Source organism: Bombina bombina, chromosome 4 (assembly GCF_027579735.1).
Source record: "Bombina bombina isolate aBomBom1 chromosome 4, aBomBom1.pri, whole genome shotgun sequence".
NCBI lineage: Eukaryota > Metazoa > Chordata > Amphibia > Anura > Bombinatoridae > Bombina > Bombina bombina.
In genome coordinates, this window is record NC_069502.1 from 905,136,656 (window position 1) to 905,154,060 (window position 17,405).

The following is a 17,405-nucleotide window of genomic DNA, read 5'->3' on the forward strand; positions in this document are numbered from 1 at the left end:
AAAAACAACATATAAAGCAAAATTATTTATTTCCTTATATGACAGTTTCAGGAATGGGAAAAAATGCAAAAGCATAGGCCTCTGATAGAGAAAAAAGCAAGAGGCAAACATCAATGGGGTATTGAAATAATGCAAAAAATTTGGCGCTAAGTATGACGTACAACGTAACGTAAACTTTTTGGCACCAAAAATAACCGGAAATGACACACTCGCGTCACTAATGACGCCGCCGTGTAAAAGGGCTCAGCGTCACGTATGACGCCGGAAACGACAAAGTTGCGTCATAAACATCTTTTTCCGCGCCAAAAAATTTTCGCGCCAAGAATGACGCAATAAAGTTTAGCATTTGACGCACCCGCGGGTCTAATACCCGTAATAGCAATAAAGTAGTCAATTGAAAAAAAAAAAAAAAAAGACTAAACCCCAGGTAAGAAATACATTTCTTAAAATGTTTAAATTCCCCAAATATGAAACTGACAATCTGCTGAAGGAAATACATGAACCTGACTCATGGCAAATATAAGTACAATACATATATTTAGAACTTTATATAAATGCATAAAGTGCCAAACCATAGCTGAGGTGTCTTAAGAAATAAAAAACAAATTTACCAAAAGACACCCATCCACATATAGCAGATAGCCAAACCAGTACTAAAACAGTTATTAGTAGAGGTAATGGTATATTGAGAGTATATCGTCGATCTGAAAAGGGAGGTAGGAGATGAATATCTACGACCAATAACAGAGAACCTATGAAAAAGACCCCTGTTAGAGAAATCATCGTATTCAATAGGTGATACTCCCTTCACGTCCCTCTGACATTCGCTGTACTCTGAGAGGAATCGGGCTTCAACAATGCTGAGAAGCGCATATCAACGTAGAAATCTTAGCACAAACTTACTTCACCACCTCCATAGGAGGCAAAGTTTGTAAAACTGAATTGTGGGTGTGGTGAGGGGTGTATTTATAGGCATTTTGAGGTTTGGGAAAGTTTGCCCCTCCTGGTAGGAATGTATATCCCATATGTCACTAGCTCATGGACTCTTGCCAATTACATGAAAGAAAGGTTATTGCATGCTCGATATTGTAAGTTCGAATTTTTTAGCACGCAAGTGAAAACAGTTTACTTTCAACTTATAATAGGAGCGCAACCTAACGCACACAAAAAGGTTACTTCTTGCACAGCTAATGCTCGAGCGGGAGCGTTAAATAACGCTCCACTTGTAATCTGGTCCATAGAGGGCAGTTGTGTCTATTCTCTATTCTTTTGACTTAGTATCTAGCTTCTTTTATTTCATTTTCCTTTTTATTTCAGAAACTTATGCAAGAGCCCTCGCCAAGGATTTTTTCTACGCATCTAAAATATAATGATATTCCCAAAGGTTGTTTTGAGAAGAAAGTAAAGGTAAATTGATTATTTTTCTGTTGGTTGCAGGCTACATTTTATTCTAGATATGTTTAAGCATCATTACGTTTAGGTAAACTAATCAAAACTAACCACAATCCAGATATATAACAATTGAATATTAAACAATAAATAAATGATCTGTTGAACTTTTTTTCAGGGTTGGTGAGGAAATAAAATGTTCCAAACATAAAGAAATGTTTATTGATCCTATTAAACAGACACTTGTAGAAAGAAAAATGTATGGACTAGAGGGGTATTTTGGTTTTCTATGAATCCGATAAACATATTTGTCATGGAAATCATCAGATGGTTTCTCTGTTATAGTATATTCTATTTATGGTGTTCAGAAACACAAGAACAAATAGTATGCACATACGTTTCTCAGATATTTTAAAGCTTTAGGGCCAGATCACAAGTGGAGCGCTATATATTGCTTTCTTGAAAGCAATATTAGTGCTCCACTTAGTAATAGCAGCGCACGCTAATGCGCGCTGGTATTACAAGTTGAAAGCAATGCGAATGCGAGCTCGCATTTGCATTGCTGGGAAGAATTGCGCTCACAAGAGCACACTTCGATAGGTTCAAATGGAAGTCTCTTTCTCATGCCGTTAGAAACAACATGAGAACTTGCGCAGCGCAGGGGGTAAGTAGCACAGTGATGGCAGCAATTTGTAAATATATACAGTGGATATAAAAAGTCTACACACCCCTGTTAAAATGTCAGGGTTCTGTGATGTAAAAAAATGAGACAAAGATAAATTATTTCAGAACTTTTTCCACCTTTAATGTGACCTATAAACTGTACAACTCAATTGAAAATCAAACTGAAATCTTTTAGGTAAAGGGAAATAAAAATAAAAATCTAAAATAATATGGTTGCATAAGCGTGAACACCCTTAAACTAATACTTTATTGAAGCACCTTTTGATTTTATTACAGCACTCAGTCTTTTTGGGTATGAGTCTATCAGCATGGCACCTCTTGACTTGGCAAGATTTGCCCACTCTTCTTAGCAAAAACACTCTAAGTCTGTAAGAATGCGAGGGCATCTCCTGTGCACAGCCCTCTTCAGATCACCCCACAGATTTTGAATTGGATTCAGGTCTGGGCTCTGGCTGGGCCATCCAAAAACTTTAATCTTCCTCTGGTGAAACCATTCCTTTGTTGATTTGGATGTATACTTGGGGTCGTTGTCATGCTGAAAGATGAAGTTCCTCTTCATGTTCAGCTTTCTAGCAGAAGCCTGAAGGTTTTGTGCCAATTATGACTGGTATTTGGAACTGTTCATTATTCCCTCTACCTTGACTAAGGCCCCAGTTCCAGCTGAAGAAAAACAGCCCCAAAGCCTGATGCTGACACCACCATGCTTCACTGTGGGTATGGTGTTCTTTTGGTGATATGCAATGTTGTTTTTGCGCCAAACATATCTTTTGAAATTATGGCCAAAAAGTTCAACTTTGGTTTCATCAGACCAGAACACCTTTTGCAACATGCTTTTTGGAAACTTCAGATGTGTTTTTGCAAAATTTAGCCCGGCTTGGATGGGTTTTTTTTGTAAGAAAAGGCTTCCGTCTTGCCACTCTACCCCATAGCCCAGACATATGAAGAATACGGGCGATTGTTGTCACATGTATCACACAGCCAGTACTTGCCAGATATTCCTGCAGCTCCTTTAATGTTGGTGTAGGCCTCTTGGCAGCCTCCCAGACCAGTTTTCTTCTCGTCTTATCATCAATTTTGGAGGGACATCCAGTTCTTGGTAATGTCACTGTTGCACCATATTTTCTTCACTTGATGATGACTGTCTTCACTGGGTTCCATGGTTATCTAATGCCTTGGAAATTCTTTTGTACCCTTCTCCTGACTGATACCTTTTAACAATGAGATCCCTCTAATGTTTTAGAAGCTCTCTGCGGTCCATGGCTTTTGCTGTAGGATGCCACTAACAAAATGTCAGGAAAGACCTACTAGAACAGCTGAACTTTATTTGGGGTTAATCAGAGGCACTTTAAATGATGACAGGTGTGTACTGACTCCTATTTAACATGATTTTGAATGTGATTGCTAAATTCTGAACGCAGCTACATCCCCAGTTATAAAAGGGTGTTCACACTTATGCAACCATATTATTTTAGTTTTCTATTTCCCTTTACCTAAAAGATTTCAGTTTGTTTTTCAATTGAGTTGTACAGTTTATAGGTCACATTAAAGGTGGAAAAAGTTCTGAAATGATTTATATTTGTCTCATTTTTTTACATCACAGAAACCTGACATTTTAACAGGGGTGTGTAGACTTTTTATATCCACTGTATATATATATGCTTATATACATATATATTTATGTGTTAATATGTGTATATACACATATTAACAAATAAATATTTATGTATATAAGCATTTACATATATTTTTACTGGGAACACACAGTTCCTATAGACCACAATGCAAAGGCACTTTTCAGTGCCGTTCGTTTTCTAACACCGCACAGCCACCAACTTTAAAGCCCCAAAACTGCCTAGTGCAGTTTTTTTATTTAAAAAAAACATATTTTTTTAATAAAAAACTATAATGCCCTCTATTTTAAGGGCATTTGGGGCAGTTTTAGAAAATTAACCAAAGTACTAATCTCTGGTTAATTTTCTAAACGTTAATTGCTATCGCGAGCTTACAGTAGCAATAACCAGCCACTTGCAAACAGGCAACTTTGCCTATTTGCGGGCGCGCAATAATTTAACCGTCCACTTGTAACCTAGCCCTTATTGTTTCTAATTATTTACAATCTAATTTAAATACGATACATTTTCAAAATTCTATATTGTCAGACAGTTTTATTTTTATTATTTAGGCCATTAACTTGATTTTTATTATGTTGCACAGATCACTTTTTATGCAGATAACTTGTCAAAATTGATCTTAACATAGATATATTGTGTATTACGTTAACACCTCATTTGAAAGAGGCAACTTTCCTCTTTTAATTGAGGTGTCATGTATGTGAGTTTATTTTAGAAGAAAGTCAGAAGTTGTGTGAGCTTCAAATTAATAAAGTCTTTAATTGGTTAATTTTTGCATTACCAGGAGATATCCAACAGAACATGTGATGCTCAATTTTACAGTAAACATTTATCTTTCAAACAAGAGGTCTCATAATGTGTGGATTTATTTATAGCAGAAAAAGGGGCACAGTTTAATTTCTACCTCCCCCCCCCCCATAATTCCTCTATGTTTGTTTCATTTGATTATCTGTAGGCCATTTTTCATTTGATTATCTGTAGGCCATTTCACCACTTGTTTTAATGAGAATACTCTTATACACTCATCTTCTAAATTAGGGTTCTCATATCCCTGTTTAGTTACAAACTCATTAGCAGCCCTTGAATAGAACCAGACTTCCTAATGGAAATGTACAGATATGATTTGATGATCTGATATTTATTTAAAATTTTGTTTTCTTCATTGATTATAAACTATATATAGTTATCAAAATGTCATTAAACTTGATATTATGGTATTGTATGTTACAGCTCTAAAAACATATCTTTAAAAGCACCTAGACAACTAAGAACTAATGTTAAAATTAAAATCCTAATGGCTCTAGATGAGTTGGACAACATAAGTTTCCTGACATGAAGAATTTGTCTTCTCTAACTGTCCCCGTCCATCATTAGTTATAGTTATACCTCATCCAACATATTGCATAGAGTTCTGGATTTTATCTCCAAAAGGAGAAAACTACACTTTAACCTCTTCAAATGAGAGCTATTTTAAAAAAAAAAGTATATGGTCTCTGGTTGGGAGCTGTTTTCCACAGCTCCTTGTGCTTGTCTCTCCTGTTTAGGTCCTGGTTTCTATAAATGAAACCACAAACTGCTCAAACCCAACCCCAGAATGCTAATGCCCCACACAGGAATTACCACATTCTGCCCACTTGTAACTCTGCCCCTGCAAAGGACTGCCTGACTCAACCATACTTATCTGACTCCTCCCTGAGCATCCTGGTCCTGAAATGGGAAAAGGCATTGTTTGGAGGAACATACAGTATACTCAGACATGTTGGAAAGTTTTAACAGTTATAATAATATATATATATATATATATATATATATATATATATATATATATATACACACACACACACACACACACATATATATATATATATATATATATATATTGCATTGGAGTCATTTGCTGTCAAGTAGCTGAAAACATGTAAAATCATATTTATGAAATATTCATATTTAATAAAGTTTCATACTATGTATTTCCTGTAAATATTATACATTCCAATGTTCTGCATATAGCAGAATGTGTTCTATGTATTTTTAAATAGATAATCCTATTTATATCTGTTATATCTATACCCATATATAATCACATATACATAGCCATATATCTAATATATGTGCCAAAATCATTATATATGTGAATATGTTCTAAGTATTTTTAAATGCATATTCCTATATACAGCTCTGGAAAAAAATTAAGAGACCACTGAAAAATTATCAGTTTCTCTGGTTTTAATTATGTATAGGTATGTGTTTGAGTAAAATGAACATTTTTGTTTAATTCTATAAACTACTGAAAACATTTCTCCCAAATTTCCAAACAAATATTGTAATTTAGATAATGTATTATATTATATATACCACTGCCGCAGTCATCACTATTCTCTTGCCAGGACCAGCTGGATGGCAAAAATAGTGCTAGTAGTAGCTCAAAAGTCATTGAAAAAAAACAAACTATTGACCATGCCAAAAGATTTTAAAAGAAAAGTTTTCAATGAGTAAAAGAAGGATTCAATTCTGGCTTTAGTGGCGATGGGATACAGTGAGTGTCAGGTTACTTCCATCATTAAAATTTCGTTAAATGCATACATTGGGGTCAACAAAGCTACAGACCAGCAGAGGGCAAAAATGACTCTCCACTGCCTGGGATGACTGCCAACTCTTTCGAATTTCACTCAACAACCGTAGGATGACATCACGTGACCTACAAAAAGAATGGCAAATGGCAGCTGGGGTGAAGTGCACAGCGAGGACGGTTCAAACAGGCTCCTAGGGACAGGGCTAAAATCATGCAAAGCTAGAAAAAAGCCCTTCACCAATGAGAGGCAAAGAAGAGCCAGGCTGAGGTTTGCAAAATACCAAAATGATTGAACTGTAGAGGACTGAAGTAGGGTCATCTTCTCTGAGGACAATTTTCAGCTTTGTCCAACACCTGGTTGTCTAATGGTTAGATAGAGACCTGGAGAGGTGTACAAGCCACAGCGTCTTGCACCCACTGTGAAATTTAGTTGAGGATCGGTGATGATCTAGGGGTGCTTCAGCAAGGCTGGAACCGGGCAGAGAAGGACACATGAATCAAGCCACGTAGACGGTTATCCTGGAAGAAAACTTGCTTCCTTCTGCTCTGATAATGTTCCCCAACTCTGGGGATTGTTTTTTCCAGCAGGACAATGCTCCATGCTACACAGCTAGGTCAATCAAGGTGTGGATAGAGGACCACCAGATCAAGACCCTGTCATGGCCAGACCAATCTCCAGACCTGAACCCTATTAAAAACCTCTGAAATGTGATCAAGAGGAAGATGGATGGTCACAAGCCATCAAACAATGCCGAACTGCTTGAATTTTCGCACCAGGAGTAGCATAAAGTCTACCAACAGCAATGTGAAAGACTGGTGGAGAGCATGCCAAGAAGCAAGAGCACTAGATGGCAGCACTATTTCCTGTCCTATAGTGCTCCAGGCATGTGCACGTTACCAATCTTGACATCTCTTCAACAAAGAATAAAATGAGAATGAAACAAATTTGATAATAGAAGTAAATTGGAATCATTTTTAGAATTGTATTCTCTTTCTGAATCATAAAATAAACATTTTGGATTTAATTTCCCGTTAAGAATAAATAGAATATATTCTGCTATGTGTGCTAAAAGCTTACTTATGGAGAAGTTAACGCACGAGTGGGAGATCTAATTTGCCATCAACTCGTAATCTAGCCCAATGTAAGTTAGCCAAATACATATATTTATTGCAATTTAATGTGGAATCATATTGTAAAATGTAAAGAAATGCGAAATAAGCCTACTCAGCAATTTAAACGTGAACAGTCTTACTTATGGAGAAGGTAACGCACAAGCGGGAGATCTGATTTGCCATCCACTCGTAATCTAGCCCAATGTAAGTTAGCCAAATACATATATTTATTTCAATTTAATGTGGAATCATATTGTAAAGTGTAAAGAAATGTGAAATAAGCCTACTCAGCAATTTAAACGTGAACAGGCTTACTTATGGAGAAGGTAACGCACAAGCGGGAGATCTGATTTGCCATCCACTCGTGATCTAGCCCAATGTAAGTTAGCCAAATACATATATTTATTGCAATTTAATGTGGAATCATATTGTAAAGTGTAAAGAAATGCCAAATAAGCCTATTCAGCAATTTAAACGTGAACAGACTTTAGTCAATTTTTTTTGAAGTATTAGTAGTAACTATTCACTTAGGAAGACAATATGCATGTTTTTTTGGGGGGGATCTGTAATTAGTTTGCATTTTATAGTATTAATTAAGTGTATATTTATATGCTCCATTTGATGACATTTTCAGTAGAATAACCTTTAATAGTGGCAAAATTCTTAAATATATGGAAGTAGCCTCATTTGATTTTTTGTTGTTGCTATATATGATTTCATATGGACAGAACTTTCTGGTGTGAAAATGTTTATGTGCATATATTTATTAATTTTGTTTCTTTTAAACAGGTGCTGGTAGTGCTCCGGAATCCAAAAGATACCGCTGTGTCATATTTCCATTTTATAAAAACAACCCATTGTTACCTCCCTACAGTTCTTGGGATACATTTTTGGAAGAATTCATAAGTGGAAAAAGTATCAGAAATTATTTTTACTTAAAAATTTTAATCATTTGTTCTATTATAGATTAAAAAAAAATATTTCTGGGACATTGATATCTTTCTGGGTGCAGGTCTTCTTAGTTTTACTAGCTTCACAACTCTTATCAAATCTGATTACAAATAGAATTTCTGAATTGAAATTGTGCTTTTTATTCTTGTAATTTCAGTATGCTACGGTTCTTATTTTTATTATGTGCTTGCTTGGAACAAACATATCGATAATGAAGGTGTTTTTATCATAACCTATGAAGAGCTGAAAAAGGTGAGTTTAGTATACCCTAATACGTATGATATTTCTTTTAATAGAGCACACAAACTTCTATTAAAAAAAACAATGATTGTAGATTTTGACCAAGATTGTTTCAGATTACTTACTGTCCTGATTCCTATATTGTGATAGATTTAAGAAGCTTTAAAAGGTTCCTATAGAATATGTAACCAAATAAATTTAATTAATTCAACAGATTAAATATCTGTCCCCTATTTGCTCTCCAAAACTTTAAAGGGTTAATGATTTTTAAATCTGGTGATTGGGGAGGGTTATGGATGGCATTTGATTTTGTAAAGGAAATCATGAAGTTACTCTTGAATTTATTTTGCAGTATGTTTGGGAAATAATTTTTTGCTTTATTAATTGAAAAAGTGTTTCTTCCATATGGCTGTACCTGGTTCAGTAAAATGGCCTTAAAATGTACTGGCCATTAAAAAAACTATGCAGAACAATCTTACAACCTAACGACTTTGACACGATGGCTGCTCATACCATTATTGTGTAAAAATTGGCGAAAGTAATTGTTGGTTCAGCTTTCTCTAAATGTAAACATATCTGGATTTAAAGGAAAAAAAGACCAGATCATATGCTTCTTTTCCATTTCCCAGTGGTCCAGGGGTTTGTGTCTTTGTGCATTGGACTTGGATACAAGTGGTTTCTGAATCTCAGGATAATAGAGATGTTTTGTCATTTTGTGGTTATTCATGAGGATTCAACTTTGTAGCATTTTGAACAACTATCCACTTACCCATTTCAGTGAGCTTTGACTTGCGACTGCTGTTTCTCTTTACCATTGATGTTTATAAATATTTGGTTAATTAGTTAAGTCACCTAAATTCTAAATATAGTGTAACAAGGAAATCTCTTTTGCTATTTTCTAAAAAAACTAAAGGAAAGTGACTTTTCTTTAACTTTTTACGGAATTTTTTCATAGGAGTTTCCATACACCCTTACTGAAGGAAAATATAAGTGGACAAAAAAAAAGTAAAAGATAGTGGCTAATTAATTAAATATCAATAATAGCTGCATAATGTATTTGATTTTAATTTAATGTAACAATTGTCAGTTAATGACACATACAATTTACAGTTTATATTACATCATTTTATATGTAATCATTTTATAAATAATATTTAATGGCCAACTACTTAATTGGAATGATAAATAAACATTCTGATGATCGTATTTGAGTTGTGCACAAGTTTTATATAACTATTTAAAGTATGATCTGAGCAATATTTGCTTTAATAGGACACTTTCATATTTATTAATTAAAAAAAACTATAGCATGGAAAATAAAAAATAAAAGCTGTGGGATCAGCCAGGGTGTTCTAATTAAAAGAAGCCAAAACAGATTTTCATGTTGTCATACAACAATGCAGTAAAATACGTTAAAGGGACAAGAAACCCATTTTTTTCTTTCATGGTTCAGATAGAACATACAATTTTAACCAACTTTGCAGTTTACTTCTATTATCAAAGTTGCTTCATTCTCGTGATATCCTTTGTTGAAGAAGCAGCAGTGCACTACTGGTAGCTAGCTGAATGCATTTGGTTAGCCAATAGCAAGCAACGTATTTTCGCAGCCTCCTATCACCAGTGAGCTCCCATTGTTGCATTGCTGCTCCTAAATCTACCTAGTATGATTTTCAAATAAAGAGAACAAGGTATATTAGATATAGAAATAAACTAGCATGCTTTATCTGAATCGTAGAAGTTTCATTTTGACTTTACTATCCCTTTAAAATGTGTAATATCATTATTGAGTTATCTTATTATTATTATAATTATCATTTAAAATTACAAAATTCCATAGCACTCGTGTAATATAAATGTACTATTATTTGAGTTCCATTCAGAGCAGTGCTATATGACTAGCATGGCTATTGGTTTAGAGGTGTAAACTAGGGAGGGTTGAAGGTTTCAAAACATTTGAAATTTAAAATTAATTTCTATATATTCGTTCCTTTGAATCGAATTTCGTATGCCCATATATTATTCTAACATTCGATAATAGTAAAATTTGATAATATTACTAACATTCAATCGCAAATTTTGTTTTATGCAATTTGAATTTTTAATATTCAATTTTGAATAGTTTTTATAATCTACAGCTATTTTTTATAAATGTAATATTCAAATTCAAACCAACATTCAAAATCAAAAGTTGTATTCGAATCAAAACCAAAAATTCGAAATGGAAAGTAAACATTCAAAAATTGGAAATAACATTCAATATTCATATTTTAAAGAATATTCATTCTAATCAACATTAGATTTTCCAAATCAAATTTCAACAATAAAATTAGTTCTACCATTCAAATTCTAATTTAAACACATTCACCCATCTCTAGTGGAGACCTCAGCTCATTTAAAAAAGAGCACTTTGCCATGGGTGGCCATAGCTGCTGAGTTTAGCGAGAAGGATCAGTTTAGCACACTTTTTTTTTATAAAATGATGACTGAAAGTCCTATTTATTTCTAGAGATGGTATATCCTAGCATTTTTGAAACACTAGGATTTGCCATCACTTTAAGATGATACTAAAAAAATGTTTTATTTATTGATTCAGAAAGAACATGCAGTTTTATAAGACTTTCCAGTTTACTTGCATTATGATATTTTACACAGTATTTTTATTTACACACTTTCTGGGGCATCAACTCCTAGTGAGCATGTTCACAAGTTCACAGGATATACATATACTAGTCTTTGATTGGCTGATAACTGTCACATGATACAGGGGACTGGCAAGTTAGGGGAAAAAATGAAATGTGTCAGAAAACAAATCTATTGCTTATTTGAAATTATTATACTTTTGTTAATTAAACAATTCTACTGTATTTAATGGTTCTTTGAAAATTCTTTGAAACACTCAACATTTGTCCTAGGTCCCTATTAAGGTATTTACAAAATAGGCCTTATGCATCTAGATCTGTTAAAGAATGGTGGGGGTTCATGTTTATATTATCCATACTAGTTTAATAATTCAGCTGTTTAAAAAAGCTGGGATGTAACAACATGCTGAATATAGAAAGGTAGGTTATTTTATGTATTACATTGATTCTGGATTATAACACTTTACATAGTGCTAATAAAGTCACTAATGGTTGAGACAGAGGGCAAAATGAATTAAAAGCTCACTTCAATCTGTACAGCTGCTATCGAGTGCTCTTGCAAATCGATAACAATTTTGCAAAACTTCTGCCATATAGTTCTCCAGAAATGGGCCGGCTCCTACGCATACGTCCCTGATTTTCAACAAAACATACCAAGATATTGAAGAAAAATTGGTAAATGAACTAAATTAGAAAGTTTAAAATTTTATGTTTTATCTGAATCAAAAAAAGAAAAAAATTGGAGTCCCATATCCTTTTAATCGAAAAAATAAAGCAACATATGTTTATTTTCTATTTTCCCTGCTTGTTCCTCTCCCTCTGAGGTAATTTTATCATATTTATGTATTTTTACATTTACCAGACTCTGCTACATCGTACACAGCAATTGGTCAGCTCAGCGCACAAACTCATTTATATCTGTCTCTAATTGACCGTAGAAAATGAGATCAAGAATGTTGTTTCCATCAGTCTTTTCAAGTTGTGTATCTCTGAACCACTCTTGATGTCCTATAAATTGTAACATCCCTTTAAGTTATTTTATGCAGCTCAGTGACTAATGAATGGCAAAATTAATGGGCTTTAAAGGACACTAAAGTAAAAAAAAAAACTTTTCTGATTTAGATAAAGCAGACATTTTAAACCACTTATCCAATTTACTTACATAATCAAATTGTGCACAGTTTGTTTAGATGCACACTTTCAGATTGAACTAGCCAAAGGTTCAATGTATATCTGTGATTTGGCTGATGTTTGTCACATAACACAGGGAGTTTCAAGACTAAAATAATTTATGTAATTTGTCAGAAAAAAATCTACTGCTCATTTAAAATTCAGAGTAAGTGCTATTGCATTGTCCTTTATTTTATGCACATGATGATCCTGCAATTGTACTCTAATTAGTGGTCCTTTAAGAGAATCAGGCTCCTAGTCATAGAAACAATTAAAGTGGGAGAGGCAGAGGGAATGTAAAGATAAGGGAGTGCGTTCATTAAATTCTGCATTGTTTTGCATTTAAAAAGGAATCAATTGTAGAATAAAAATGTTTTGCTACTATATAGGTAATTTAAAAAATAGTATAAGTTTATGTTCAATTTTAATGTAATCATATCTTCCTGCTTTGTGTAGGACTTGAAAACTGCAGTGAAGAAAATATCAGAATTTTTGAAATGTCTCTGAATGAGGAACAGCTAAGTCATATTTCTGACAGAGGCACATTCAATTCAATGAAAGAAAAATCCCCACAAACCCATGGTCCCCTGGGACAACTGATCTTAGGAAAGGTACAAATGCTTAAAAATGATATTTTGATAAAATGGATCTTCGCATTTAAATATGTGTAATTGATTGAGGATTAAGGACAAACACTTTCTATTGGAAATTACAGGGGCCTACAGAAATATTTGTGGCCTATATTAGATGTGAAGTGTTATTGATAGTGCACCCTGAGACTATCAATAGCGCTCCATTTGCAATCTAGGCTACAATATTTCTGTAGAATAGTGCACAATCTTGTATTACAAGTGAATAGTAAAATAGTTTTTTTCAGAGAATGTTAGCAAGGTCAACATTTTTAAAGTGCACTCTATACTTATGGTATGCGTTAATATCTCTAATACTACAACACCTAAATAGAGCGTGCAAAAGTTAGTGTGACTGGAGACCTGAAGTAAAAGTGTTAGGAATAAAATGAAAAGTATAATAAAACATGTAAAACATATTAAAATAAATTATTTTACCATAACTATACATATTAAAAGCAATATACAGTATATGTGTTGTACTTTAAAGGGATATAGTATATAACAATGTGTTGGATTGGGAAGGACTCAGATATACTCTATACTGTATAGGATTTCAGAAGCTCTCATCTTATTGGCTGATTTAAATTTGAAGAATCAAATCAGCCAATAGGAATGCAAGGTACACCATTTTGAAACGGTTACCTTGCATTCAACTTCAGTGTTCGGCAGTGATTGTATGAAGAGGATGGTTCGCGCAGGATATCATCACCATCCAGGATAGCTCCGCGCCACTGGGATGAAGACGTCCCTGAGATGGTGAAGGTGTTGCCGCCTGGATGAAGACTTCTCGCCTCCTGAAGACTTTTCGCCGCCTGGATGGAGATGGATGTCCGGACTTCAGGAACCGTGAGTAGATTTTATGGGGTTAGTGTTCATTTTTTAAAAAAAATTTGGGGTGTTTTTTTTTAAGATTAGGGCTTTGGGATTAGAGCTGAATGCCCTTTTAAGGCAGTAAAAGAGCTGAATGCCCTTTTAAGGGCAATGCCCATACAAATGGGTAGCTTTTTTTTAGACATAAGTTTTTTATTTGGGGGGTTTGTTGGGTGGGAGTTTTTACTGTTGGGTGGACTTTGTATTTTTTTTTCAAGGTAAAAGAGCTGTTTAACTTAGGGCAAAGAACCTACAAAAGGCCCTTTTAAGGCCTATTGGTAGTTTATTGTAGGTTCTTTTTTATTTTTATAGGGCTATTAGATTAGGTGTAATTGTTTTTATTTTTGATAATTTCGTTTATTATTTTTTGTAATCTTAGAGTTTTTAATTTTTTTAATTTTAGTGTTTTTTAATTTTTTAATTTTAGTGTTTATTATTTTTTACATTTGTAATTTAGGTTTTTTAATTTAGGATTTTTAATTTGTAGTTTTTTTATTTTATTAGAATAATTATAGAAGGTTAATTTATAGTTTAAACTTAGTTTTTTTATTTCACAGGTAAGTTTTTATTTATTTAAAGATAGTTATATTGTAATTTAAAGTTAGGGGAGGTGTTAGGTTTAGGGGTTTAAAGGTTTAGTTTAGTAGTTACTATGTGAGGGGCTGGTGGTTTAGGTGTTAATAGGTTTATTTAGTGTCTGCGATGCTGGGGAGCGGCGGATTAGGGGTTATTAACTTTATTTGGCATCGGCGAGGTCAGGGAGTGACGGATTAGGGGTTAATATTTTTATTTACTGTCAGCAATGTCGGGGGCGGCGGGTTAGGGGTGTTTAGACTAGGGGTTTATATTAGGGTGGTAGGTTTAAAATTATCTTTCTTTCCCCCATAGACATCAATGGGGATTGCGTTACGGCGATTGCTATTCCGCGATCGCAGGTGTTAATTTTTTTCTAACACTTTTTCCTCATTGATTTCTATGGGGGAAAGCGGGCACGAGCACGTAAACTCAGCCCTTGACTTTTGTGTGGTATGGAGCTTAACGCACCATACCGCACAGCACAAGGAGGCTTTTTCAGTAACTTGTAATGGCAGCGCTATGGAGAGTGCAATAACGCAAATTTGTTGCTGTTATTTTTGCACCCTGTTTAGTGCAAAACTCATAATCTAGGTGTTAGTTAATAAATATATAAATATCTATATATTTCTATATATAGCTACCAAATTTTGCAGCACTATAAAAATACATTATATATATATATATATATATATATATATATATATTTATATTTATATATAAACACACACAGGCTGTTTAAGCCCTTCTCAGTCCAACACCTTGTCATATACCATATCCCTTTAAAACATTGTTAACACACTTTTATTAATACAAATCAATACATATCTATCTATATCTGTCTGTCTGTCTGTCTATATATATATATATATATATATATATATATATATATATACTGTATAAATATATATATATATATATATTTATTTATTTATTAAAATATAATGTTATACTATGTGAAAAACTCTATTTCTTTTTTTTTTTCTTTTTTTTTATGCATCTTCGGCTTGAAACACGTTCAGCTTAGTGCACCTTTGGTTTAGCGCTTGAGCGATAGCTAGACCATGTCACTTTTTTTTTTAAATGTACTATTTATTAAAAAAAAAACAAAAAAAAACATTTGATTACCTTTTTCATCTGTTCATGGCTATGCTCTTATTAATCTGGTCTTAACCATATTTTTTTATTTTATAGTACAGAAATTAAGTTCTTCAATTGAAAAATAAAACCATCGTTACCTATGCTGTGCTATCTAAATTAAGAAAATCTGTTATTAATAAATAATTTGAGCACTGTTAAAATTACAGTCGATTAAAGCTTTAAATATCATGATGGATCTGAGGACAATAGTCCTGGAATCATCAAGTCTCAGGTACTAGGGGCACATTCCCTTAGCAAAAGTATTGATTTTATTTAAAGTATAATACAGCACTAAAGTCAAAATTAGACTTTAATGTTTCAGGAAGAGCATGCAATTTTAAGAGATTTTCCAATTTACTTCCATTATCAAATTGTGCTCAGTCTTTCTTTAAACTCACTTTCTGAGGCACAAGCTCCTACTGAACATATGCACAAGTTCACATTGTATATGTATACTAGTCTGTGATTGGCTGATGGCTGTCACATGATACAAGGGGCCGGCAAATGGGGAAAAAGTGTATTTGTCCGAAAAAAAAATCTTCTGCTTATTTGAAATTTAGAGTAAATGCTATTGATTTGGCTTTTTATTATGCAGTTATTAATTATGCAATTCTACTGTATTAAATAAAACTTTAAAGGGACACTTAACCCAAATTTTTTCTTTCATGATTCAGATAGAGCATGAAATTTTAAGCAACTTTCTAATTTATTCCTATTATCACATTTTCTTCATTCTCTTGGTATCTTTATTTGAAATGCAAGAATGTAAGTTTAGATGCCGGCCTATTTTTGATGAACAATCTGGGTTGTTCTTGCTGATTGGTGGATACATTTATCCAACAATAAAAAAGAGCTGTCCATAGTCCTGAACCATAAAAAAGCTTAGATGCCTTCTTTTTCAAATAAAGATAGCAGGAGAAGGAAGAAAAATTAATAATAGGAGTAAATTAGAAAGTTGCTTAAAATTGCATGCTCTATCTGAATCACAAAAGAAAAAATTTGGGTTCAGTGTCCCTTTAAGTGTATCCTTATTGATTTTTTCAAAATTTTTAATATTGCTTTACATCTTACTTTCAATCTCCAGTAAAGATACAAAGAGTATATGAAGAGCACCAACCAATTGGTATTAAGATTTTTTGTATTATTTTATTTTTTTTAAAGGTGATGTTGGAGACTGGAAAAACTATTTTTCTCAAGCTCAAAGTCAAAAGGTTGATGCAAAATTTGAAGAGTGTTTAGCAGGAACAAAACTTGGAGAAAAGATGAACTATTATGAATATTGCAAATAAATCAAAGAATAAAGTAAAATGTGAAACCAATAGATGCCTGAGATTAATTTCTTATACAATAAAGAATTTGCATGTAAATACAGTATGTCCCTTTAAACTCATTTTCCTTTGCATTTACTGTGAAAGCAACCGTTTTTATAGACTCCAGAATGTATTTAAAAAATACATAGAAAATTGTGCTTACATTTTTTTAATATTGTGCACCTTGAAATAGATGTATTCACTCTGAACTTATTTGTCGTATTTGTTCTAATAAATTCATTTGACCTTCAAATGAAGTGGATATAACAAGAAAATCTGTGTTTTTTTAAACAAACTAATATCATTTATGTGTTTAGTTTCTTTAAAGTATTTTAGTTTTGTAAAGTAATGGGCACTAGAGATGTGCAGGGAAAAAAATTTCATTTTGAACAAAATTTGCACCAGACTTATTTGCGCATTATCTTTGATTGGCTGTTTTATATGTTTCTAATTGTCCTTAGCAGAAAAGATAGATTTTCAACATGGTGGCA

The 17,405-nt window shown here is 33.3% G+C and overlaps 1 pseudogene; it reads left to right on the top strand.

The window, feature by feature from the left end:
• LOC128655696 (sulfotransferase 6B1-like) overlaps positions 1-16,893 on the top strand; it is a 42,154-nt pseudogene extending 25,261 nt beyond the window's left edge.
• The last annotated feature ends 512 nt before the right edge of the window (positions 16,894-17,405 follow it).